A 26,426-nucleotide genomic window follows, 5' to 3' on the forward strand; every position below is an offset into this window, starting at 1 on the left:
CTTCTATGGAGCTTGGCCCATGATTTGCATGGGGTCACGCCTCATTAGCATGGCTCACGCCCACTTCCACCTACACTGGCTTACGCCAAGGAAACCCAGCATATTTTTAAGAGCGAGTGGGAGCAAGTGCTTTGTGAATCCAGTGCTTGCCTCTGTGCGCTGCGCCGGCGTAGCGTAAAAGAGATACGCTACGGCGGCATAAATATGCGCCGATGTATGTGAATCTGGGCCATAACCTGTAAAATAAATAAATAAATAAAGCATAGCCTATGGAGATTTTTAAGTACCGAAGTTTGGCGCCAGTCCTCAAGCGTGCGCAATTTTAAAGCATGACATGTTAGGTATCTATTTACTCGGCATAACATCAGCTTTCACATTGAGCAAAATTGGGCTAACTTTTTTTTTTTATTTATTTATTTATTGAAGTGTTTTTTTTTTTTTCTCCAAAAAAATGTGTTTAAAAAATTGCTGCACAAATACTGTGTGACATAAAAAATTGCAGCAAGTGCCATTTTATTCCCTGGGGTCTCTGCTAAACAAAATATATAAGATGTTTGGGGGTCATTTTCTACCAAAAAAAGATGATTTTTTACATGTAGGAGAGGAGTGCCAGAATTGGTCTGGGCTGAAAATAGTTAACAACCACTTTACGCAGGCGTATAGCAAAGATGGTGGCCAATGGCCTCTGATCACTTTGGGGTCGGTTGCAAAGTCTCCTGTCTCTCATGAGAATCCTAAACACTGGACACATGGACAGGTTACCTGGTACAGTCTCTGGGGGTGATTACAGCAGTCCTGAATACACTAAATCTTGGCATCAGGCATTAGATATGCTCTCTCGCAGGGCACATGCATGCACTGAACATTAATCATGTATCTGATGCAAAGTCCACTTCAATAGCTTTAAATTGGTATTAAACCCAAAAGCAAACATTTCTTATATTGCACCTTACCAATGCTTATATATAATGGCTGCATTCATTTTCTTTTTCAGGCTTTCTTTCTTCCAGTGGAGGTTCGTCCATAGAGGGCGCTGGAGTGCTGCCCCCTCTGGCTCCGCACTGCCACTGACTAATAACATAGATTCATTGCATTGCATGTTATTGTCGCCGCTGCCGCTGGTCTAATTCAGATGGTCGGATGGTGAGCGCCGGCCACCTGAATAACGGCAGCTGGTTGGCTGTGTGGAAGTGCTTATCAGAGCCAGCGGCAATTTGGCACAGTGGCGACAATTAAAGGGCACGGTGACATCAATGGGCACAGTGGCGACAATTAAAGGGCACAGTGGTGACAATTGGCACAGTGGCGACAATTGATGGTACAGTGGCTGTGTTTGATGGCATGGCACAGTGGCTGCGTTTGATGGCATGGCACAGTGGCGACTATTGATGGTACAGTGGCTGTGTTTGATGGCATGGCACAGTGGTGCGAATTGATGGCACAGTGGCTGCGCTTCATGGCATGGCACAGTGGCTGCGTTTGATGGCATGGCACAGTGGCTGCGTTTGATGGCATGGCACAGTGGTGCGAATTGATGGCACAGTGGCTGCGTTTAATGGCATGGCACAGTGGCTGCGTTTGATGGCATGGCACAGTGACTGCATTTGATGGCATGGCACAGTGGTGACAATTGATGGCACAGTGGCTGCATTTGATGGGCACAGTGAGGCTGCAATTTTTTTATTTTTTGTTTGCGCCCCCCCAAAAATTTTGAGCACCAGCCGCCACTCCTAACTTCTATTTTCATCTGGTGATCCAGCCAGTGAGTCTTTTGTTGTTCAAAAGAACAAGCTCCCCTGCAGATGTATCCCTTCCAGAGATGAGACAAACCATTTAACACTGACAGGGTAGCTGACAATGATCAGCTGTTATTTATTCATGTAAAACATTTATCCCAAAAGAAACAAAACTGTTTGCTGTAACTGACGATAAAGGATTAGCTGGAGTTTGGCTTCAGTTTGATAGTGTATTTAAATCTGCTAGCATTTCTTATGCCCCCCCCCCCCAGACTGACAATGCTGAAGTCCAAATCTGCCCCTGTGCTCCTTCATCCAGAGTGGGCGCACTCAATTACAGGTGATGTGTTACAGTCCAGATCACCAGGTGAAAACAGAAGGGGAAAAAGCCAAAGAAAAGAAAACGAATGCAGCCACCACATCTAATGGTTGATAAGCTGCAATATATTCCATTTTTCATTTGGGATTGGCTTGAGAAAAAAGTGGGAACCCTATGCCATCCATCAGGAAAATGCTGGTGCATATAAGCATGCACATATTTGTAGGCATAGAAGCCTACGTGCAATGACCTGCGCACCATCTGCAGTAAATCAGCATCGGAACCTGTGTATTTCATGTGTGTTCAGGGTCTAAAGGCATGAGGTGGCAACCCTATTGGGTCCTGACTCGTCTCCACATTTAAATTGTTACTAAACCCAGGACTCTGCAGTCACTATATCTGCTCTCCCACAGTACACAGAACATGAAAATGCAATTATTTTAGTAAATATAAACTGCTAAATACCTTTTCTCATTAGCAGTATATAGCAGTCTTGTGACTTCTATCAGCGTCTGGTTAAAGCTTGTAGGAGCTTGTAAAGGGGAGTTTTCATTCTCCCCTGATTGCCTATGAGGCTGCAGGACCCCTGACCCTCTGTCTGGACAGTGCTGTTTGGCCCTGTGCCGATCACATGCACCCTCCCAAGAAAAAACTCCAAACTGAGCATGTGAAGCGTGCCCCCAAGGCTCTGTACTATCAGGAGATGGATTGGGGACAGTGGAAGAAGGGGAGGATCAGAAAATACAGGATTTTTTTTACACAATGCAGAGGATTAACCCCTTAGGTTCCACAGTGAGCATAACAAGCATGCTTTACTGCATATACAGACTGCGTTTACTGTTGTGGGTTTAGTAACACTTTACCTGAACTTGACACATCCATAATGTACAACTAGCTGTACCCTTGTATTACCCAGATACTAGCACTCTCAGGTTCCAGTCCACATCTAAACCCGCAGAGAAATCGTGAACTGCAGGGCAACCGCTTAGTGAAAAAGACCATGCGGTTTCCCTGCGGCTGCGTTTATAAAGTTGCATGCACGTTTTTTGTGTGTTTCACGTTGCACAGCAGCTCATTCAAATGAATAGGCTGCTGAGGCCGAACAAACACGGGACCCTCATTAATGTGAACCGAGCCTAAGAAGCCACCCTCGTTATCTCAATCTCCTCATAAAAGTGCATGACCGGCGTCTACTATAATGTGCTAACACAGTGTTTCTCAACGCCAGTCCTCAGGCCCCCCCAACAGGTCATGTTTTCAGGATTTCCATTATTTTGCACAGGTGATTTGATCATTTTAACTGCCTTAGTAATTACCACAGCTGTTTTATCTGAGGGAAAGCCTGAAAACATGACCTGTTGGGGCGCCTTGAGGACTGGAATTGAGAAACATTGTGCTGATATACGGTGAATACTAGCACATTACGGCTAGCAAAACTCCTGAGGAGGTTCATTCGGCTTTAACCACTTCCCGACCGCCTCATGTAGATATACGTCGGCAGAATGGCACGGACAGGCACATCAACGTACCTGTACGTGCCTGCCTAGACGTGGGTCGGGGGTCCGATCGGGACCCCCCCCGCTTCATGCGGCGGTCGGGACGACGGCGCGGCTATTCGTTTGTAGCCGCTCCGTCGCGATCGCTCCCCGGAGCTGAAGAACGGGGAGAGCCGTATGTAAACACGGCTTCCCCGTGCTTCACTGTGGCGGCGTATCGATCGAGTGATCCCTTTTATAAGGGAGACTCGATCGATGACGTCAGTCCTGCAGCCACACCCCCCTACAGTTGTAAACACACACAAAGTGAACACTAACTCCTACAGCGCCACCTGTGGTTAACTCCCAAACTGCAACTGTCATTTTCACAATAAAGAATGCATTTTTTGCTGTGAAAATGCCAATGGTCCCAAAAATGTGTCAAAATTGTCCGAAGTGTCCGCCATAATGTCGCAGTCACGAAAAAAATCGCTGATCGCTGCCATTAGTAGTAAAAAAAAAAAAAATTAATAAAAATGCAATAAAACTATCCCCTATTTTGTAAACGCTATAAATTTTGCGCAAACCAATCGATAAACGCTTATTGCGATTTTTTTACCAAACATAGGTAGAAGAATACGTATCGGCCTAAACTGAGGGAAAAATTTTTTTTAGATATGTTTTTGGGGGATATTTATTATAACAAAAAGTAAAAAATTGTCGCTCTATTTTTGTTTATAGCGCAAAAAATAAAAACCGCAGAGGTGATCAAATACCACCAAAAGAAAGCTCTATTTGTGGGGAAAAAGGGACGCCAATTTTGTTTGGGAGCCACGTCGCACGACCGCGCAATTGTCTGTTAAAGCGACGCAGTGCCGAATTGTAAAAACCCCTTGGGTCATTTAGCTGCATATTGGTCCAGTCCTTAAGTGGTTAAGCCCCGGGTGAAAGTGTGTAGCAGCGTCTTGAGATTCCTCTGGAGGTGCTCCAGCTCCCGGCACTGTTTGTTTGAAGAGTATCTGCCATCCTAATCACTAAATTAGCTGGCGAGCCCCCCTCTGCCATTCATCATGCTGCTCCTACATCTGGACTGCTGCAGATACGTTCCCTGTGATGACTCACATATGATAAATTGAAAGCTCCTTTTCCCTTCTTCAAAGTGGCCGCCGCTAATTGTTGCTATTCTGAGTGAGGGGCAGCACAGGTGAAACATATGTTCTACACGCACTCTAATTACACCGTGTCAGGAGAACGCAGACACCAGGTGTGCCCGCAGTGGGCCGAGGGGTCTAATGTACACCAGGTGAGAGGGGTATAATGTATAGTGGGGGGGTAATGTACACCAGGTGAGGGGGGTATAATGTATAGCGGGGGGGGGGGGGTCTAATATACACCAAGTGAGGGGGGTATAATGTATAGTGGGGGGGTCTAATATACACCACGTGAGGGGGGGGGGTAATGTACACCAGAATTGGGGAAAGGTATAATGTACAGTGAGGGGTAATGTACACCAGGTGAGGGCAGTATAATGTACACCACAATGGGGGATAGGTATAACCGTATAACGTGTAGTGGGGGGGGGGGGTAGGTAGTGTACACAGGTGAGAGGTGGTATAATGTAAAGTATGTGTGTGTGTGGGGGGGGGGGGGGGGGGGTTTGTAACGTACACCAGGTGAAGGGGGGGTATGGTGTAAAGCGGGGGTAATGTGCACCAGGGGAGGGGGGTAATATACACCAGTGGTGGAGGGGTCTACAGTTTCCATACAGACATTGGCAGTATTTTCCCTGGACCTACACAGGTGGGCACTTTTACCCCACGGGGTGAGGTCACTGTGCTGGATGGGGCTGATTTGTGCCTCCACAGTAAACACAATTATGTTATCATCATTAACCACTTCCTGATGGCCTCCAGCCACTGGGGGGCGCGCGAGCGCCGCCGGCTCGCGCGTGCCCGCCGCAACACTGAGATGCTGATGCGCATGCCTGGCAGCCACGATGTCCGCCAGGCACCTGCGATCGGCGGTTACAGAGACAAGGACGTGGATCTGTGTGTGTAAACACACAGATCCACGTTCTGTCAGGGAGAGAGGAGACCGATCTGTGTCCCTTGTACATAGGGACACAGATCGGTCACCTCCCCAGTCAGTCCCCTTCCCCCACAGTTAGAAACACTATGCAGGGCACACATTTAACCCCTTCCTCATCCCCTAGTGTTAACCCCTTCAATGCCAGTCACATTTATACAGTAATCAATGCATATTTATAGCACTGATCGCAGTATAAATGTGAATGGTGCCAAAAATGTGTCAAAAGTGTCCGATGTGTCCGCCATAATGTCGCAGTGCCGATAAAAAACGCAGTAAACGCATTACTAGTAAAAAAATAATAATAAAAAATAATAATTCTGTCCCCTATTTTGTAGGTGCTATAACTTTTGCGCAAACCATTCGCTTATTGCGATTTTTTTTATTATAGCAACAAGTAAAAAAATATTGATTTTTTTTTCAAAATTTACGCTTTTTTTTGTTTCTAGCACAAAAAATAAAAACCGCAGAGGTGATCAAATGCCACCAAAAAGCTCTATTTGTGGGGAAAAAAGGACGCCAATTTTGTTTGGGAGCCACGTCGCACGACTGCGCAATTGTCAGTTAAAGCGACGCAGTGCTGGAAGCTGAAATTTCCCCTGGGCAGGAGGGGGGTATATGTGCCCAGTAAGCAAGTGGTTAACAAATGAATGTATGCTTGTAGCTGCCAACTATCTGCCGTACTTTTACTTCTTCAGACACTTGTGAGACCTGCAGAAGAGCAAGAATGGGTCAGCGCACTCCTGCCAAACGGTGAGATAAATACAGGGACACCTGGAAAAAACAAAAAGTCCTGGACATCTAATGACCATGCCTTGATCATAGATCTGAGGCTTGGTCATTCATAACCTTTCACCCTCTATTCAGTGTAGGGGCTGCAGAGTTTTTAATTAATTGTGTTTCTTCTTTTTTTTTTTGCAGTTTGCCTAATAAGCTTTTGGCCCAGTTCACTAGGGTTGCCGTTAGGGTGACCACGTGTCCCGGATTGCCCGGGACAGTCCCGCATTTTGCAGGTCTGTCCCGGGCACATTAATTCCAGGACAATACAGTGTCCCGGAATAAAACCCGGAATAAAACTGACACAGCCACCCCCCAGGCCAATCTGATGCCCCCAAAAAAGGCCGCCGCATCACCGCTTTAGTCACTGACAGTACTTGTCCCAGCCAGGAAAGCCTGGAGGAGCACAATCCCGCCCCCTGCTTGTGATTGGAAAAATCATAAATCCCGCCTCTTGTGTCCAATCACTGTGCTGTGATTGGTTACAGCACAAGCTGATTTTTGGGAAGGGAGGGTGTCCCTGAATAGTAGTTTGGAAATGTGGTCACCCTAGTTGCCATCTTATCCCTTTGTAGCAGAATCTCTGACCTCTTCCAGTCTAATGAGAACCTTAAAGGCCAAAGATAGATTACATCCTTCAATATGTGGTGGGTTGTGAGGCATAGTGGGTGCAAAGGTGGTAAAAGTCATTGGGCGCCAGACACTTCTTGGATGTAAGGTCTGGTTCACATTGGTACGATTTGAGATGCGATTTGAGATGTCAAATCGCATCTCAAATCGGTGGCATTTGCCGGCAATGGCACCGTCCTAATTGGTGCGACACGGCATCTGCGGCGCTGCACCGATTTCAAAAAGTAGTTCCTATACTACTTTTTGCAATTTCGGGCCGCGATTTACATTGACATCTGTGCAGAAACCTAAACAGATGTCTCTGAAATCGCGTCCGAAATCTGGACTGACAAGCGGGAGTGAAATCGTGCGAGTTCAGTTGAACTCCCGCAGCCCAGTGAACCTGGGCTAAAAGAGATTTTATTTCTTTGACAGTCCTTTTTATATTTTGCAAGGGAAAGAGGGTAAGAGCCAGGACACCCTTAAGTAGTTGCAATTTCAAATGGAGACTTCAACAGGAGGACATCTGTACAGGGAAAGGCCCCAGCAAGGTGCCAGTTCTGCACCTGCAGGATTGCTGTCTCCTATGGCAACAGTACTGCAACAGTGAGATGCTCACAGTGTACAGTGAAATCGGAGTAAGCAATTTCAGTGCAGAAGAGGAGCCCAGACAACTGTGTAAGACTGAAGGGAAGGCTGGAGCTTTAAGGCTCCCTTCACACCAGAGTGATCTGAATCGTAGGCGGAATCACCACGATTCTGCCCGTGATTCCAAATCGCTGGGCGCTTGTGCGATGCCATTACTTCTGAATGGTACCGCCTTAGGCTGCATTCACACCTGAGCGTAGCTTATTTGGTCGTTTTTTCTGGCGTTTTTTTACGGCGTTTTGTCGCGCGTATTTGCGCGTTTGCATACAGCGTCGTCCGACGTTTTTGTACTTCGACGTTTTTTATTTTAGCCAATAGGATAAATTATCATCTTTTCATCACTTGTTGCTATGTTGGTAGATTTTATTTATCTTCTGCCTGGGTGAAATGTTCTATTAATTAAAGCGACAAAACGCTCGTTGTCGCACTAGTCGCTTGAATCAAGCATTTCCGTTACTTTCTATGGGAAATACAAACGCTCAAAAACGCCCAAACCGCCCGACAAAAAAGGGTCCGGAACTTGTTTGAGCTTCAGGCGTTTGGCGTCAGGCGTTTTGGAGTGGAGATGTGAACCATCTCCATTGAGAATAATGTATTTTTTCCCCCCCCAGCGTCTTGGAGCATCGCGCTTCAGGCGACAAAACGCTTAGGTGTGAATGGGGCCTTAGGCTCCGTTCACACCTGTGCAGTTTGCTTTTAAGCGTTTCTGCAGTGCTTTTTGCAGTTTGTTTACAACAATTTTACCACGATTGTGCTGTGATTTTTTTATGCATTTTTTTTTTTTTGTGTGTGGGGGGGGGGGGGTTTGTTGTATGGCAGATTCAAAAATGCAAAATGCAAATCATGTCAAAATCCCGGTAAAAACACATTATATGCTTTTCTGCAGCTTCTCCATTGAAGTTTATTGAACCAAAAATGCAAAGAAAAATGGCCATCCATAACCGTTCTAATGGAACCCGTGCGCTCTTTCTGTTTACCTTTCTGGAAAGGCTTTGCAGCTTCACCATTTTCTTCATACAGTCAAGTCACTAGAGAAGTTTAGACGACAGTTACTGTATCTTCCCAGCAGCGCCTCTGTTCTGTGTTCCTCCTATCACAGATGCCTTCTCATCCTCGGACGAGAGGTCGTCCGTGATAGGCGGAACACAGAACAGAGGCGCTGCTGGGAAAATTTGTGTTCCGCCTATCACAGGACAGTCTGAGGAGAAGGCGCGGCTTTTAAATCATGGACGCCCGCAGCAGACGGAGACTGTCACCGGCCTGGAAGTCAGAATCAGCAAAACGTGATTGATGGGACTGTTGGCACAGTGGGGGAAAGTGATGGCACAGTGGGGGCAAGTGATGGCACAGTGGGGGCAAGTGATGGCACAGTAGGGGCAAGTGACGGCACAGTGGGGGAAAGTGATGGCACAGTGGAGGCGAATGATGGCACAGTGGGGGCAAGTGATGGCACAGTGGAGGCAAATGATGGCACAGTGGGGGCAAGTGATGGCACAGTGGGGGCATGTAATGGCACAGTGAGGCATGTAATGTAATGGCACAGTGAGATTTGAAAAAAAGCCTGTTTCTGTCAGCAGTTCAGGCTCCCCCTCAGCTTCCAGAAAGACTAGTAGGAAGGGGGTAGTCTTATACGGCGAGTATATCCCAAAACCAACATTTTTCCTGGAAAATTAGGGGGTCGTCTTATACGCCGAGTCCTCTTATACGCAGGCAAATAAGGTAACCATATTTGAAGAATACTGCTCGAAGGAGGGGACTTTGTCACACACACTTTCCAAAATGTATACTTTACTGATCCCCCCCCCCCCCCCCCCCCCCCCGGAACAACTGAACCTATCTTGGATAGAGAAATGGGAGAGAGAGATAAACTGTAGCTTTACAATCAGCCAAAGACAAAATATGATTGAACTCTTGCTGAAATCATCTATTTGTACTAAGATTCAGGAGATTAACCACTTCCCGCCCGGCCTATAGCCGATTTACGTCCCGGAAGTGGTTATGAAATCCTGACAGGACGTTCTAGAACGTGGGGGCGCGCATCGCGTCGATCGGTGATGCGGGGTGTCAGTCTGACACCCTGCATCTCCGATCTCGGTAAAGAGCCTCCGGCGGAGACTCTTTACCACGTGATCAGCCGTGTCCAACCACGGCTGATCACGATGTAAACAGGAAGAGCCGTTGATGGAGGCCGATCGGTGGCTCTCCTGACAGGGGGGGTTCGCGCTGATTGTTTATCAGCGCAGCCCCCCCTCGGATCGCCACACTGGACCACCAGGGATGCCCACCCTGGAGCACCAGGGTGGGCAAAAAAAAAAAAAAAAAGCCCCCAAAAAAAAAAAATAAAAGTCTAAAAAATAAATAAAAAAAAGCATTAAAAAAAAGACAAAAGATGCCAGTCAGTGCCCACAAATGGGCACTGACTGGCAACCTGGCAAAAATCAGTGCTGCCACCCCAGTGTCCATCAGTGCCACCCCAGTGTCCATCAGTGCCACCCCACAGTGCCCATCCATGCCCAGTGCCCACCTATCAGTGCCCATCTGTGCCACCCATAAGTATCCATCAGTGCCGCCCATGAGTGCCCATCTGTGCCGCCTATGAGTGCCCAGTGCCGCCCATGAGTGCCCATCAGTGCCGCCTATGTGTGCCCATCAGTGCCGCCTATGTGTGCCCATCAGTGCCGCCTATGTGTGCCCATCAGTGCCGCCTATGTGTGCCCATCAGTGCCGCCTATGAGTGCCCATCAGTGTCGCATACCAGCGCTGCCAATCAGTGCCACCTCATCTGTGCCCGTCAGTACTACCTCATCGATGTCCATCAGTGCCATCTCATCGGTGCCCATTAGTGCCGCCATATCAGTGCCCGTAATTGAAAGAGAAAACTTATTTACAAAAAAATTAACAGAAAAAAATAAAAACGTAATTTTTTTTCCAAATTTTCAGCCTTTTTTTAGTTGTTGCGCAAAAAAAAAAAATCGCAGAGGTGATCAAATACCACCAAAAGAAAGCTCTATTTGTGGGGAAAAAGGACGTCAATTTTGTTTGGGTACAGTGTAGCGTGACCGCGCAATTGTCATTCAAAGTGCGACAGTGCTGAAAGCTGAAAATTGGCTTGGGCGGGAAGCTGCGTAAGTACCTGGTATGGAAGTGGTTAACTATACAATATTAACAAGATGGTACTATACCCCACAGAGGCTACATACATTTTATCCTGAAACACCAGACCGGTGCTGGAGATGTATGGAGGAAGGAGGTACTATGTTACATATTTTTTGGTCATGTCCAAAAATACCATCTTACTGGAAGGAAGTACGGAACATTACTCAAAGATTCACGGACTACATGATACCGGAGGATCCAGCCTTTTGTTTACTACATGTTACGAATATTTCTGTAAAAAAATATAAAAAATCTATCTTACGACATCTAGTTAATGCGGCCAAAGCATGTATCCCACTTAGGTGGAAAAATACGATACCCCCCACGGTCGGAGGTTGGCTCCATAAAGTGGAAGAGATAAATAAGATGGAAGATCTCAGGCCCCGTACACACGGCCGAGGAACTCGACGTGCCAAACACGTCAAGTTCCTCGGTGAGTTCAGGGATGAAGCCGCCGAGGAGCTCGGCGGGCCGCCTTCTCCGATAGAACAACGAGAAAATAGAGAACATGTTCTCTATTTTCTCGACGAGTTCCTCGGCGGCTCCATTGGGCCAAAAGTGTACAGACGACAGAGTTTCTCGGCAGAATCCGGGTTTGACCGAGTTTCTCTGTGAATTCTGCCGAGAAACTCTGTCGTGTGTACGAGGCCTTACACTCTCAGCACAAAATCAACGAGAAATGTACTCTGAGATATGGAGACAGTGGAATATGTTTATTTCTTCTGAAGAAGGTCTGATTTTGCTTAAAGCGGGGGTTCACCCCCAAAAAAAATTTTTAACATTACATTTAGCCGAGTTGTCAGAATGACAATCGGCTGTGTTTTTTACTTTATTATCCCCGTACATACCGTATTTTCACCGCCGCTTCCAAATATGTCTTCTGCGGGACTGGGCGTTCCTAATTGATTGACAGGCTTCCGACCATCGCATACTGCGCATCACGAGTTGCCGAAAGAAGCCGAACGTTGGTGGGCAGGCGCCGTATAGAGCCAACTCACAGTCCGGCTTCATTCGGCAACTCGTGACGCGCTGTATGCGATGGTCGGAAGCCTGTCAATCAATTAGGAACGCCCAGTCCCGCAGAAGACATACCCGGAAGCGGCGGTGAAAATACGGTATGTACGGGGATAAAAAAATAAAAAACAGCTGATTGTCATTCTGACAACTCGGCTGAATGTAATGTTAAAAAATTTTTTTGGGGTGAACCCTCGCTTTAACTCATGATTATCAGATATAAGTATTAGAACTAAAATAGCAAATAATTAGTTATTCATTACTTATCCAGGGCATCCCGCCTCAGTCCTCCCTTTCCCTTTTTCCCCTTAATCCTTTTCTTTTCCCCTTAAAAATTTCTTTCTTTTTTGTAAATGATTATTTTTTATTTATTTTATTTATATATATTTTTTTTATTTCTTGTGTTATACTTGTGTTTTTTTTTTTTTTGTTCATAATTTATAAAATGGAAAACGGATAGGGTGATTCCAGAAACAGCGAATGGGGGTGGTCCCCCTGCAGTGCTCGCTGTAATATCAGCATAGTGTCCTCCTCAGGGGTGTATGGAGGTTGCTATGAAGGATGGGATTATTATCTTGTGATTAATGATTATTTATTAGTGATCATATCTGTTAAGTTATTGTTTATATATGACTGGTATGAGAACCTGGACTCGCCCTTGGTGGTAGAAATAAAGTATTTGAAAAAAAGAATGAATGTCCCAAAGTTTGCTGAATGGATCTCATAAAGTGTCCATAATCAAGACAAAACAACACCACTGTGAACTTGACTTCCGTGAGAAACTGCCACCACATGGAAAGCCGCTTACCAAAAAGACAGGCTTATACAACGTTAAGCAATGCCCAACCGTAGTCTCCATCCACAAGATTGAAACACTGGAATACAGGGACTCCAATAGAACTTCTTCCGATAGTGAGGATGCTAAGCTCTTTCATACATGCAGTCCATGGATCATAGGTATATGAAAGAAACGGACCATAGCATAATTCCGTATAAACCAATTAAATAAGAAAAAAGTATTGTACTTACAAAGGTTATCATTAAAAAGCATATAAAACAATGCCGGCCAACACTATAGGAGCCCTTCCTCCTTCACGTTGACGCAGTGACGTCACTGTACACCGTCCCAAGAGACGTGCACTGCCGAAAATTTTGTTTGTTTAGTTTCATTCGTTTCTTTTTTTGTTTTTATTTTTCGAGTCGTCATTATGATTGCAATTTGTAAGTTAGAAAATGTGTACATTTGAAAATTCTTAAATTTGTAAATTACAAAATGTGTAATTTTGTAAATTAGAAAATTTGTAAATTTGAAAATTCGTAAATTTGTAATTTTGTAAATTAGAACATTTGTAAATTAGAAAATGTGATAATCAAGAAAGATGTATCAAAATCAGGCAGAAATGATTACAGACAAAAAAAGCCGGTCTAGGAGATGTGAGCCCGGGATCATCGGACTCCGACACCATTCCTCATCGGTGATTATCTAATCCAAAAAATCTCACCTGGTTATTGGTGGCTTCAAAGAAATGTCCTTTTTGGTACCGCTACATACACCCGGAGGAAGCACACTAGACAAGTGTACTGCTGAAAAATTTGTTTTCGTTTCATTCTTTTTTTTGGGTCATTCGTTATGATCGTAATTCGTAAATTAGAAAATACGTACATTTGGAAATTCGTAAATTTGAAAATTCTTAAATTCGTAAATTAGAAAATTAATAATTTTGTAAATTAGAAAATCCAAAAATTAAGAAAGAAAATCTGAAAATTCGAAAGAACGAAACCCGATAATTCTAAATAATAACTAACTAATAATAACTAACTATTAAAATATCGCTATTGGAATTTCCTTTCAAATTTGGCTGTTAGTGAACTTAACGCATACGAATTTATCCAAAGTTTACGAATTATCCAAAATGACGAATGCTGTATCTAAACAAATGGAACGGAACAAATCCTTAATGTGCTTCACAAGCGTGGCTGACCAAACTTAGTTGGGAGGTCACACGCTCTGACGTTGGGGGTTATTTACGAAAAGGCAAATCCACTTTGCACTACAAGTGTAAACTACAAGTGCAAAGTGCACTTGAAATTGCACTGAAAGTGCACTTGGAAGTGCAGTCGCTGTAGATCCGAGGGGGACATGCAATAAAAAAAAAACAGCATTTTAGCTTGCAAATGATTGGATAACAAAATCAGCAGAGCTTCCCCTCATTTCAGATCTACCCCTTAGATTTAAAGCGTCTGCACTTCCAAGTGCACTTTCAGTGCAATTTCAAGTGCGCTTTGCACTTGTAGTTTGCGCTTGTAGTGCAAAGTGGATTTGCCTTTCGTAAATAACCCCCATTGTTTTCATAGAGTCACCATTATGAGGACTGTATACAACTTGTGTTGGACTGACTTTCATTTAATCAGGACATCACTGTTTTAATGCACTGCAGCACTTTTATGCCCCGTACACATGATCGGAAATTCCGTCAGCAAAAGTCCTATGTGAGCTTTTGAACAGAAATTCCGACCGTGTGTATGCTCCATCGGACTTTTGCTGTTGGAATTTGCGCCAACAAAAGATTGAGAGCTGGTTCTCAAATTTTCCGACGGAAAAAAATCCTATTGGAAAATCCGATCGTCTGTAGCAATTCTGGCGTGCAAAATTCAGACGCATGCTCGGAAACAATTTGACGCATGCTCGGAAGCATTGAACTTCATTTTCTCGGCTCATCGTAGTGTTGTACGTCACTGCTGTTCTTGACGGACGAAAGTTCAGAGAACGTTTGTGTGACCGTGTGTATGCAAGCCAGGCTTGAGTAGAATTCCGTCGGAAAAACCATCCAAGGTTTTTCCAACGGAAAATCCTTTTGTGTGTACGCGGCATAAGATTTGTAGGCACCATATATATTTTCTAGGTATTCCTTTGTTAGCATTTAAATATTTTTTTTATTTTTTATATTTACTATATATATTTTTTGGACATGCAGCATGGATTAGTTCTCCACAGGGACTAAGGATTACATTTTTATATATATATTTTTTCAGCTTGATTTACTGTCACGATTTATATTTGGATGTTTTATTGCAATGTTGGCACTTTAAAATTCATCATTGGGAAGATTTTCAGTAAGATAGCGCAGCGTAGTATTTTAAATTATATTGTTATCACATGGCTTTATGAGACGCGATTAGTGCTAGCAGATGTCATTTATTATTACATATTTTTTAATAGGTAGCTTGCAAGGTAGTCTATTTTAAAAATATATATATTTTTTTTTTCTGTTCGTTTTTTGTTTATAGCGTAAAAAAAAAAAAATGCAGAGGTGATCAAATGCCACCAAAAGAAAGCTCTATTTCTGGGAAAAAAAGAACACAAATTAAATTTGAGTACCATGTCGTGCAAATTGCAATTTTCAGTTACTGTAACACAGAACCGTATTGCAAAAAATGGCCTGGATAAATCTTCCGGAGTTGAAGTGGTTAATCAGTACAGTTTTTGTCCAAAAATACAATACATTACATAACTTCAGAATTTTTATTCTTTCATATGAGAATTTTTGTAATTTAGTAACTTTTTCATTAATGAATTAGTAAAAAAAACAGACGATCATTCGTCCGATAATCTCATTGGGCCAGATCCACGTAGATCGGCGCATCTTTGAGCGGGCGTAACGTATCCTATTTACGTTACGCCTCCGCAACTTAGATGGGCAAGTGCATGTCTTTAGGAACGCCCACTCCCGCGGGATAACCTACCCGGAAGCCGCGGTGAATTCCACGGCTACACGCTATCTGCGAAAAAAAAAAAAAAAGGTCAGTGTTATTTTATATGCACAACTGTGCTGGATGCAGTGTTAAAAATGTTTTTATCGGGTGAACCTCCACTTTGAGGCCCCATACACACAATAGAATCCATCCGCAGATAAATCCCAGCAAATGGGTTTCTGCGGATAGATCCTATGGTGTGTACACGCCAGCGGATCTGTTTCCGCGGAGAAATCTCCTCTGGGATGGATTCCAGCAGATCGGATATTTGCTGACATGCACAACATATCCATCTGCTGGAATCCATTCCAACGGATGGATCCGCTCGTCTGTACAGACTTACCGGATCCATCCGTCCAAAGGGATACCCCGCACGCGTCGTAATGATTTGACGCATGCGTGGAATTCCTTATATGACAGCGTCGCGCCGTCGCCACGTCATAATCGCGGCGACGGCGCGACACGTCATCGCCAGAGGATTTCCGCGCGGATTTCAATGCGATGGTGTGTACACTCCATCGCATAGAAATCTGCGGAAATCTTTGAGAGGATTTATCCGTGGAAACGGTCCGCTGGACCGTATCCGCGGATAAATTCTCTCGTGTGTATGGGGCCTTAGGCTGCCTTCACACCTAAGCGTTCACAAAACGCAGGCAGAAACCTTTACTGCATGTGCGGAAATGCAGCAAAACGTACATCATACGTGTGGTGCCATTATTTCTCAACAAGACCACTTGAGCGTTTTTCAGCCGGAAACTTGACATCAAGCAAAATCTCATTAATTTCAATGGCCCTGTTCACATTTGAGCGTTTTGTCGCCTGTAGCAAAACGCCCGTCGCTCAAAAAAGTACATGAGCTTCTTTTCAGGTCAATTTGATCATTTGTTTGTCCTCATAGACTTAAGTGAAAACGCCTTGAAAAACGTGTCATTTTTTTCAAGCATTTTGTCTTGCGATTTTCTGCTCAAACTGCAGCTCTCTGCCCCTTTTTTCAGCAGCACTCCACACCTAAAACCCCTGAAAAAACACCTACAGGTATACCCCACTTTTAAGTACACAATGGGACCAGAGCATGTATGTAAAACGAAAATGTACTTAAAGTGAAGCAATACCTTTCTTCACTTCTGGGGTGTCAGGGGCTGTAGAGGGGTGTCAGGGACTATAGTAGGGGTGTCAGGGACTGTAGTGGAGGTGTCAGGGAGTGTTTTTCCAAGTAGCAGGGAATCTGAACTATCCGTGCACGGATTACTCGGCTGCAGCTTTAGCTTGAGAGCCACTTTACATACACTCACAGGTATGTCCTTACTCGCGAGTGTATGTAAAGTGAGTGTACTTAAAGCGGGGTATGCCTGTATAATATTTGCAAATCTGCAAAAAAAAAATGCTCAAAAACACCTGAAAACAATCAGCTAGGTGTGAATGTAGCCTAATGCAGGTAGCAGTCCCAAGTTTTGTCACGTGTCAAAATGTGTGAAAAACATAGCAAAATGTGCAACATACAACACACTTGGCTCTGTGCCTAAAAGGAACATAAAGCGGAGTTCTGCCAATTTTTTTTTTTAAGTTAGCAGCTACAAAAAGTGTAGCTGATGACTTTTAATAATCAGTCACTTTTGGGTGGAACTCCGCTTTAAGCTACTTTGCCGTGTTTGTTGCGAGTATGGCAGCCCATTTAAGTGAATAGGCTGCCCCATACAGGACACACAAAAACAAATGAAGACATGCAAAAACAAGTAAGGGAATGTGCATTCCCGCTAAGCCTAGTATGAATGGGGTCCCATAGGGGAGATTTCCCTTCACTTCCTGTTACATAGCTAAAAGAGAAAGTGTCAGGGAAATCCCTGCAAAGTAAGGGATTCCTGGGGGCTAAGGACCCTGAGTAAGCACCGGTGGGCAAAGTGAAATACGTTGGGAGGTGTGGCCTGGTGGGGGTCCAGGCTGAAACTGCCATTCACCATTGTTGGCTTTTCCTGGCCAACACTCACAGCTGTGGGCACAGGACTTCATTCCCATACAACCTGAAAAATACTTTGTCCAGAGGTTTATGTATGTCTGTGAGGATGGCAACATGTGTTGCTGTATACAACTAGATAGTTCTGGCCCTATCTATCCATGTTTGGCTGTGTTCCTGCTGTAGATTTCCTCTCACTTCCTGTCTGGTTTAACCACTAGGAAAGGAAATGAGGGAAACTTTCTCTATTAGAGCCCCACTTTATACAAAACTAAAACAGAATAAATAGCTTGTGCTCCACAATTCACTTTAATAAACTGTCACTGCAGTAGTTTGTTACCTCTTTGTGTGTCTCCTTTGATGTCGGCTTCTGTATTTATAAGATAAACTGCATGGGGTAGATCTGTGTTTCCCCAAATTCCCCAGGAGGTCATTATATGTGAATACACAACGGGGGGGGCTTTACAATTCCTTTTCATGAAGTAAGTAAGAAAGGGTCAGTTGAAATCATTACAAATTGAGGCTGATGGCTAAGCAGGCTTTGCCTCATCCTCCGTGAGTAAGTGTGTCAATACAAGTCACAGATGTTGAAGAGACAATAAGATACTAACAGGCAATGCTCATTTAAAAAATGTAAGAAAATGTCTTGAAGGACTTACTTATTGTAGGCTTACATTATAAGGGGGAGCCAAAAGGATCTCACATAGTCGCCAATGTAAGTGGTTAAAAAGGTTATTCAGTATTTAAAAAAAAAAATAACTTTTAATAAAAGGACACTTACCAGTCCTAGGATGCAGCGCCGTCCTCACTCGGGCCAGTTCTGGCATATTAGATGTGGGAAGCCGGCTGTGACTTATTGGCTTCCCACTGAGCATACCCGAGCCATGCTGCACTTGAGGAATGGTCCCGCTGCCTGCTGGGGCCTGCAACATGTCCCAGAAGGTACATGGAGAAGTGTATCTTACACTGGTAGTCAGTGGAGAAGGGCATCATACATTGTTGCTCTGTGAAGAAGGACATCTTACCTTGGTGGTTGGTTGAAAAGGGCATCTTACATTGGTGGCCAGTGGAAAAGGGCATCTTACATTATTGGCTGGTGGAGAAGGACATCTTACATTGGTGGTCAGTGGAGAAGGGCATCTTGAATTGGTGGCCGATGGACTCGGCCCTACCGTGGTTCGCATCTCTCCTAGAAGATCGAACACAGACCGTGAAATTAGGAGGATTCACGTCAGGAACACGGTCCATTACATGCGGAGTCCCGCAAGGATCGCCCCTTTCCCCTGTACTCTTCAACATTTACATCCGCCCACTCCTTCAAATCATCAGCAAACAGGAACTACGCTACCACTCTTATGCGGACGACGCGCAACTTTACTTTCGGATCACCAAAAAAAAAACACCAATATCAGGAACTAGGAAAATGCCCCACACTGATCGATAATTGGATGACTGAAAGCTCACTCAAACTAAATGGATCGAAAACAGAACTCCTTATCCTTCACGCAAATCGGAAATCGAATTTTAGGACCACATGGACACCACCCACCATTCTGGGACAAACCATCAACCCAACCAACAAAGTCAAAAGCCTCGGAGTCATCTTTGACTCAGACATGACTATGGACAAACAAATAGGAGCAGTAGTCTCACTACTTTCTCCACATGCTACGTAGACTCATCTCCTTCATCCCGGGAAGAGGATAAAGCAGTAGTGGTTGGTACAATCATCAATTCCTGACTCGAATACGCAAACTCCTTCTACTTAGGACTACCCAAATACCAGATTTTACGTCTACAAGTCATCCAGAACACGGCAGCCAGACTGGTAACAGGTAAAAAAACGTGGGAATCTATCACCCCGGTCTTGAGGTCCCTCCACTGGCTAGCCGTAAAGGATCGGATCACATTCAAGACACTCTGCCTCACCCACAAATGCGCACAAGGAAGCGCTCCGCAATACTTAAACGAGAAAATTAAACCCTACGTCACCAATCGGGTGCTACGATCAACTAACCAAAACCTTCTCGAAATCCCCACAGCCCGCTACAAATCTAAGGGAGAACGTAGATTTTCAGTCCAAGGACCTCGGCTTTTGAATGCTCTACCCACAACCATTCGCATGGAAGAAAACCATCGGGCTTTTAGGAAAAAACTGAAGACCCATCTCTTCTGAAGGATCAGCATGACTCTGGATACAAGCGCCTTGAGGCGATTCAGTTCGCATTTGTCAGTGCTATACAAGTTACTCACTCACTCACTCAAGGACATCTTATAATAGTGGTCAGTGGAGAAAGGCATCTTACATAGGTGGTCAGAGAAGACGTCATCTTACATTGGTGGTCAGTGGCAAAATGGCCACTTGTATTTGTGGTCAGCAGAAGAATGCCCCTCTAATATTAGCCACCAGAGGAAGAAGTCTAACCTCTTACACTGGCCACCAGTGGGAGAAGGACCCCACTTTCATTGGTGGTCAGTAGGGATGAGCTTCGCGTTCGATACGATCGTTCAATCGTTCGTCGAAACTCGAACAAAACGGGTCGTTCGCGCCAAATTCGAGTGACGCAAAACGTCCCATAATTCACTGCGGCGTTGAGCGCTGATGATTGGCCAAGCATGCTGTATGTCCCGCATGCTTGGCCAATCACAGCGCTCAAAAAACAAAGAGCCATAATTGGCCAAAGCCAGTGTGGCTTTGGCCAATTATGGCTCAGGGGGATTAGTACACGCCCCACACTATAAAAGGCAGCCTGCACGGCGGCCTCGTGTAGTGTGTTCCGGCTTTGTGAAAGAGAGGAGCAGTCAGACAGTTAGAGAGAGAGAGATAGATAAAGACACAGTGGGCCATATTCTTAAAGAATTTACGCCGGCGTATCAGCAGATACGCCGACGTAAGTCCGATTCTAAGGCCGTCCTATGTTTAAGTGTATTCTCAAACTGAGATACACTTAAACATGCCTAAGATACGACGGCCTGCGCCGTTGTATCTTAGGCTGAAATATCTACGCTGACCGCTAGGTGGCGTTTCCTTTGCGGTCAGCCGTAGTCTGGGACGGTGAAGAGGAGTGGGTGTTGTGGCTGCACAAAGAGGCACAGGATCCGTAGGAGGAGTTCTGTCCCCCTTTCTGCCATAGAGTCAAGATGGAGACCATGGGCCAGATTCACAAAAGAGATACGACGGTGTATCTCCTGACACACCCATCTCCTGACACACAGGTGTAATTGACTTACACTGTCGGATCTTAGGATGCAATTCTATGCCGGCCGCTAGGTGTCGAGGCCATTGCGGTCGGCGTAGAATATGCAAATGACTAGTTACGGCGATCCATGAACGTCCGCGATGCCCGTCGATCTAAATTTACGTCATTTCCGTCGAGATACGCGTCGTAAAATTAGGGCTACCTCCTAGGTGTTCTAAGCAATGTTAAGTATGGCCGTCGTTCCCGCGTCGAAATTTAAAACATCACGTCGTTTGCGTAAGTCATCCGTGAATGGCGCTAGACGCCATTTATGTTAACGTCTAAACAAATGACGTCCCTGCGACGTCATTTAGCGCAATGCACGTCGGGTAATTTTCCAGACGGAGCATGCGCAAGTACGTTCGGCGCGGGAACGCGCCTAATTTAAATGGTGTCCGCCCCATTTGAATTAGGCGGGCTTGCGCCGAGCGGATTTACGTTACACCGCCGCAAGTTTACAGGTAAGAGCTTTGTGAATCAGGCACTTACGCTGTAAACCTACGGTGTAACGTAAATGTATCTGAATCTGGCCCCATGATCTTTTATTCTCATTATTGTCAGATTGATGGAAGCCTGTGTATGGCCAACATTTAGGTTTATGTTGATGGGTGTTGTTTTCCTGCATTTGCAGTAAAATCCCCATTAACCTTAATAGAGCAGTACACATGACAGCCAAGAGGCTACATTTGACCTGCATTGTCCTAATGTCCTGATTTCCTTTGGATGCAACTATCCTATTGAGGTGCATTTAGCGAAGAAGGTCAAACGCAGACTTTTCTTATTAAACTCTGCTGCTTTACATTTAAACGCAGCAACATGCTTTTCAGCCTAGGTTCACACTGCTGCGAATTCAAAATCGCGGTAAAATGCGCGATTTTACCGCGATTTCGCGGCCGCGATTTTGCCGCGATTTGCCGCGATTTCGGCCGCAATTTACTGTAAATCGCGGCCCGAAATCGCAAAAAGTAGTACAGGAACTACTTTTTGAAATCGCAGATGCGGCGTCGCACTGATTAGGACAGTGCCATTGCCGACAATTGCCGCCGATTTGAGATGCGATTTGACATGTCAAATCGCATCTCAAATCGTTCCAAATCGTACCCAGTGTGAACCAGGGCTAAATAGAAGAATGCAGCGTTGGACAAGAATGGCCATCAACATGAACCAGTCTGACCATCTCCTGTAATATGTCTTCACTCTCTGACAGTCATCTGTAATATGTCTACACTTTCTGACCATCTCCCATATTATATCTGCAGTCTCTGACCATCTCTTGTAACATGTCTGCAGTCTGCATTATGTCTGCAGTCTCTGACCATCTCCTGTAGTGGGTGAGTGAGTGAGTGAGTGAATAACTTATATAGCGCTACAAATGCGAACGAAATTGCCTCAAGGCGCTTGGCATCTATTTTTTTTCATTCTGTTAAACCATCGGAGTAGGTGGGTCTTGAGTTTTTTCCTGAAGGCCAGGTGATCAATTTCCGTTCGGATGTTAGTTGGTAATGCATTCCAAAATTGCGGTCCTTGGACTGCAAATCGTCGTTCTCCTTTGATTTTGTAGCGAGCTTTTGGGATTTGTAGTAGTTTTTGATTAGTTGATCGCAAAACGCGATTGGGGTTTTGGTGTTTTATTTTCTCACTTAAATATTGTGGGGCGGTTCCGTGTTCACATTTGTGCGTCAGGCAAAGGGCATTGAATGTGACTCTGTCCTTTACGGGCAGCCAATGGAGGGATCTCAGGGATGGGCTGATTGGTTCCCAGGGTTTTTTCCCTGTTACCAGCCGTCCCGCCGTGTTTTGGACGATTTGGAGACGGGCAATCTGGTATTTTGGGAGTCCGAGGTAGAGGGAATTTGCAAAATCTAATCTGGAGTTAATAATTGTTCCTACTACTATTGCTATGTCTTCTTTTGGGATGAAGGGAACAACTCTTCGTAGGAGATGTAGCAGATGATGAGATCCGCTAACTACTGATCCTATTTGTGCATCAATTGTCATGTCCGAATCAAAAATGACTCCAAGACTTTTGACTTTGGTGCTAGCGGTGATGGTTTGACCCAGAATGGGTGGTAGTGTCCAGGTAGTCCTGGCCAGTCCTTTCCGGTTTGCATGAAGTTGAAGGAGTTCTGTTTTAGCTTCATTAAGTTTGAGGTGACTTTCCGTCATCCAGTTGTCTATCTGACTAAGGCATTGTTCTAATATGGGATATTGGGGCCAAATTCACGTAGGGGCGCGGCGGCGTAGCGTATCGTAGATACGTTACACCGCCGCAAGTTTTCATCGCAAGTGCCTGATTCACCAAGCACTTGCGATGAAAACCTACGCCGGCAGCCTCCGGCGCAAGGCGGGCCAATTTAAATGGGCGTGTGCCATTTAAATTAGGCGCGCTCCCGCGCCGGACCTACTGCGCATGCTCCGTTTCGTAATTCCCGTCGTGCTTTGCGCACCGTGACGTCATTTTTTCGAACGGCGATGCGCGTAGCGTAATTCCATATTACCGGATGGCTTACGCAAACAACGTTATTTTTTACATTTCGACGCGGGAACGACGTATATAATTTATACAGCAATGCGATTGTTGCGTAAAGTTAAGGCACTTAAAAAACCGACTAACTTTGCGACGGGAAACTAGACTAGCGGCGACGTAGCGAACGCGAAAATCCGTCGGGAATCGCCGTAACTCTTAATTTGCATACCCAACGCTGGTTTACGACGCAAACTTCCTCCAGCGGCGGCCGCGGTATTGCATCCTAAGATCCGACAGTGTAAAACAATTACACCTGTCGGATCTTCTGGCTATCTATGCGTAACTGATTCTATGAATCAGTCGCATAGATAGAAACAGAGATACGACGGCGTATCAGCAGATACGCCGTCGTATCTCTTTGGTGAATCTGGCCCCTGGTTCTTTTTTTCGCTGATACGAAAATAAAGTTGTGTGTCGTCCGCGTAAGAATGATAGAGAAGGCCTTGGTTACTTTTTTTTTTTTTTTTTTTTTTGTCTTCAGTCTCTGACCATCTCTTGTACTATTATTGCAGTCTCTGACTGTCTCTTGTATCATGTCTACATTCTCTGACCATCTCTTGTATCATGTCTGCAGTCTCTGACCATCTCTTGTATCATGTCTACATTCTCTGACCATCTCTTGTATCATGTCTACATTCTCTGACCATCTCTTGTATCATGTCTACATTCTCTGACCATCTCTTGTATCATGTCTGCAGTCTCTGACCATCTCTTGTATCATGTCTGCAGTCTCTGACCATCTCCTGTATCATGTCTGCAGTCTCTGACCATCTCTTGTATCATGTCTGCAGTCTCTGACCATCTCCTGTATTATGTCTGCAGTATCTGACCACCTCCTCTCCTGTACTATGTCTGCAGTCTCTGACCATCTCCTGTTTTATGTCTGCTGTCTCTGTTCATCTCCTGTATCATGTCTGCAGTCTCTGACCATCTCCTGTACTATATCTGGGGGCTCTTTCTAACAGACTCTCTAACAGAAGCCCTCTCTGTATGCATCAGAGAGACTCCCCTCCAGGTCTCATTAGTGTACGCTCTTCCTGTATTTTCTTTATTGTAAAAGAGATCATGGGAGGATCCTAGGGTAACGAAAACTTCTTAGGACTTCTTAGGCCTTGTACACACGGTCGGACCAAACCGATGAGAATGAACCAAAGTTCAGTTTCATCGGACCAAACCGACCGGCAGATTCATCAAGAGATACGACGGCGGATCTCCTGATCCGCCGTCGTATCTGTGAGAGCCGACGGTCGGATCTATGAGGCTGATTCATAGAATCAGATTCCTCATAGATCTCCCTTAGATCCGACTGGTGTAAATGACTTACACCAGTCGAATCTTAGGCTGCAATCTACCGCCGGCCGCTAGGTGTCGTCGATTTTTTTTACGCGTCGGATATGCAAATGAGTGGAACCGCCGATTCAAGTCCGTACGCCCGCCCGTCGCTTTTTTTTAACGTCGTTTGCATTCGGCTTTTTCCGGCGGATAGCTACCCCTGCTATATGAGGGGTAGCTAATGTTAAGTATGGCTGTCGTTCCCGAGCCGAGATTCTAATTTTTACGTCGTTTGCGTAAGTCGATCGGGAATACGGATGGCCGCAATTGACGTACCCGCCGCTAACAATGACGTCCTAGCGACGTCATTTGGAGCATGCGCACTGGGAAATTTTGCTGGCAGTGGGAACGCGCCTGATTTAAATTGTACACTCCCCCCTAGCCACGGAATTTGCATTCCGCCGGGGGAGTTACGATCCAACGATGCAATTTTCGAGGTAAGTGCTTGATGAATACTGCACTAGCCTCGCTAAATTGCACCGGCGGATCGTAAAATACGTAGATCGAGCGGATCTAAAGCTCCGCTAATCTACATGAATCTGGCCCCGTGTGTATAGGCCATCGGTCTGTTTTCCTTCGGTCCAAAATTTTAAAACATGCTTCAAAACCGAACTGATGGACCGCTGCCCCATCGGACCAAACCGATGGTTAGTACAGAAAAGCATCGGTTCAAAACCCGCGCATGCTCAGAATCAAGTTGACGCATGCTTGGAAGCATTGAACTTCGTTTTATTCAGCACGTCGTGTGTTTGACCTCACCGCGTTCTGACCCGATCGGATTTTGGACTGACGGTGTGTACACATATCAGGCCGTACGGCCACTTCAGAGGTGAACCGATGAAAACGGTCCGACGGACCAGTCACATCGGTTTGGTCCGACCGTGTGTACGGGGCCTTAGGGGAGAATCTCTGTGTTTGAGTCGTTGCCATAGAAACATTTGTAAAAGGGAGGAGTTGGTAAGATGACCACGCCCATGTGAGGGCGCCAGAAACATTTCTGCACCCAGGCGTCTGTGACCCTAGGATCGGCCCTGCATTAGCGCCCATCCAGATCAATGTGGGAACCTGAATGAGATCCCTGCACAGCAGTCATGATTCATCCCGTATCCTGTGATAATGACAGCAGCACTTTAGCTGGAAATCACATCCAACAGACTTCTCTCACTCTGGGGGTCCTGTGTTCACATTCTCCAGTGATGTCACTGTGCTGACACGACTCCCTCCATATTAAATCATATAGAAATACCCAGATTTGACTTTGCAGCTGTTCTGTGTTAAGTGGGAGTGAATGACACAAAAGAAAGATGTTTCATAGCATGAGCTGTCATTCCGATGATGTTTTTTGGAAAGTTACTATTTTTACAAAGTGCTGTAAAGTTTAGTTGACTCCCTCTCTAGGGCCCTTTAAATGCTATCATTAGGGCTGAATTGTGCGATGTCATCACTCTAGCAACAATGACATCACTGGGAGCTTCTGCACAGCCTGTGTCAGACTCAGTTGAAGGAAACCTGTACATCATATTCAACTTTTTAAAGTAGGAGAGAAAGACGCCAAATGTTAGGGTTACTAGCCTAACGCCTCTTCTCTGCTCCTCTCTGATTTAGTTTCACTTGTGACTGACTACATGGCTAAGTCTTGTCAACTGCAAGTTCCATTGTCCAATAAGCATGGGAACATTTATAAAATATAATTCCTGGGTAGGGGAGGGCTTAAAGCTTGAGAATATATACAGAGTGCAGGGGTCAAAAGTATGTAACATACAGAGTTCAGGGATCCAAGGTGTGTTATGCACATAGTGCAGGGG

The sequence above is a fragment of the Rana temporaria genome, chromosome 2, assembly GCF_905171775.1.
Source record: "Rana temporaria chromosome 2, aRanTem1.1, whole genome shotgun sequence".
Classification (NCBI taxonomy): domain Eukaryota; kingdom Metazoa; phylum Chordata; class Amphibia; order Anura; family Ranidae; genus Rana; species Rana temporaria.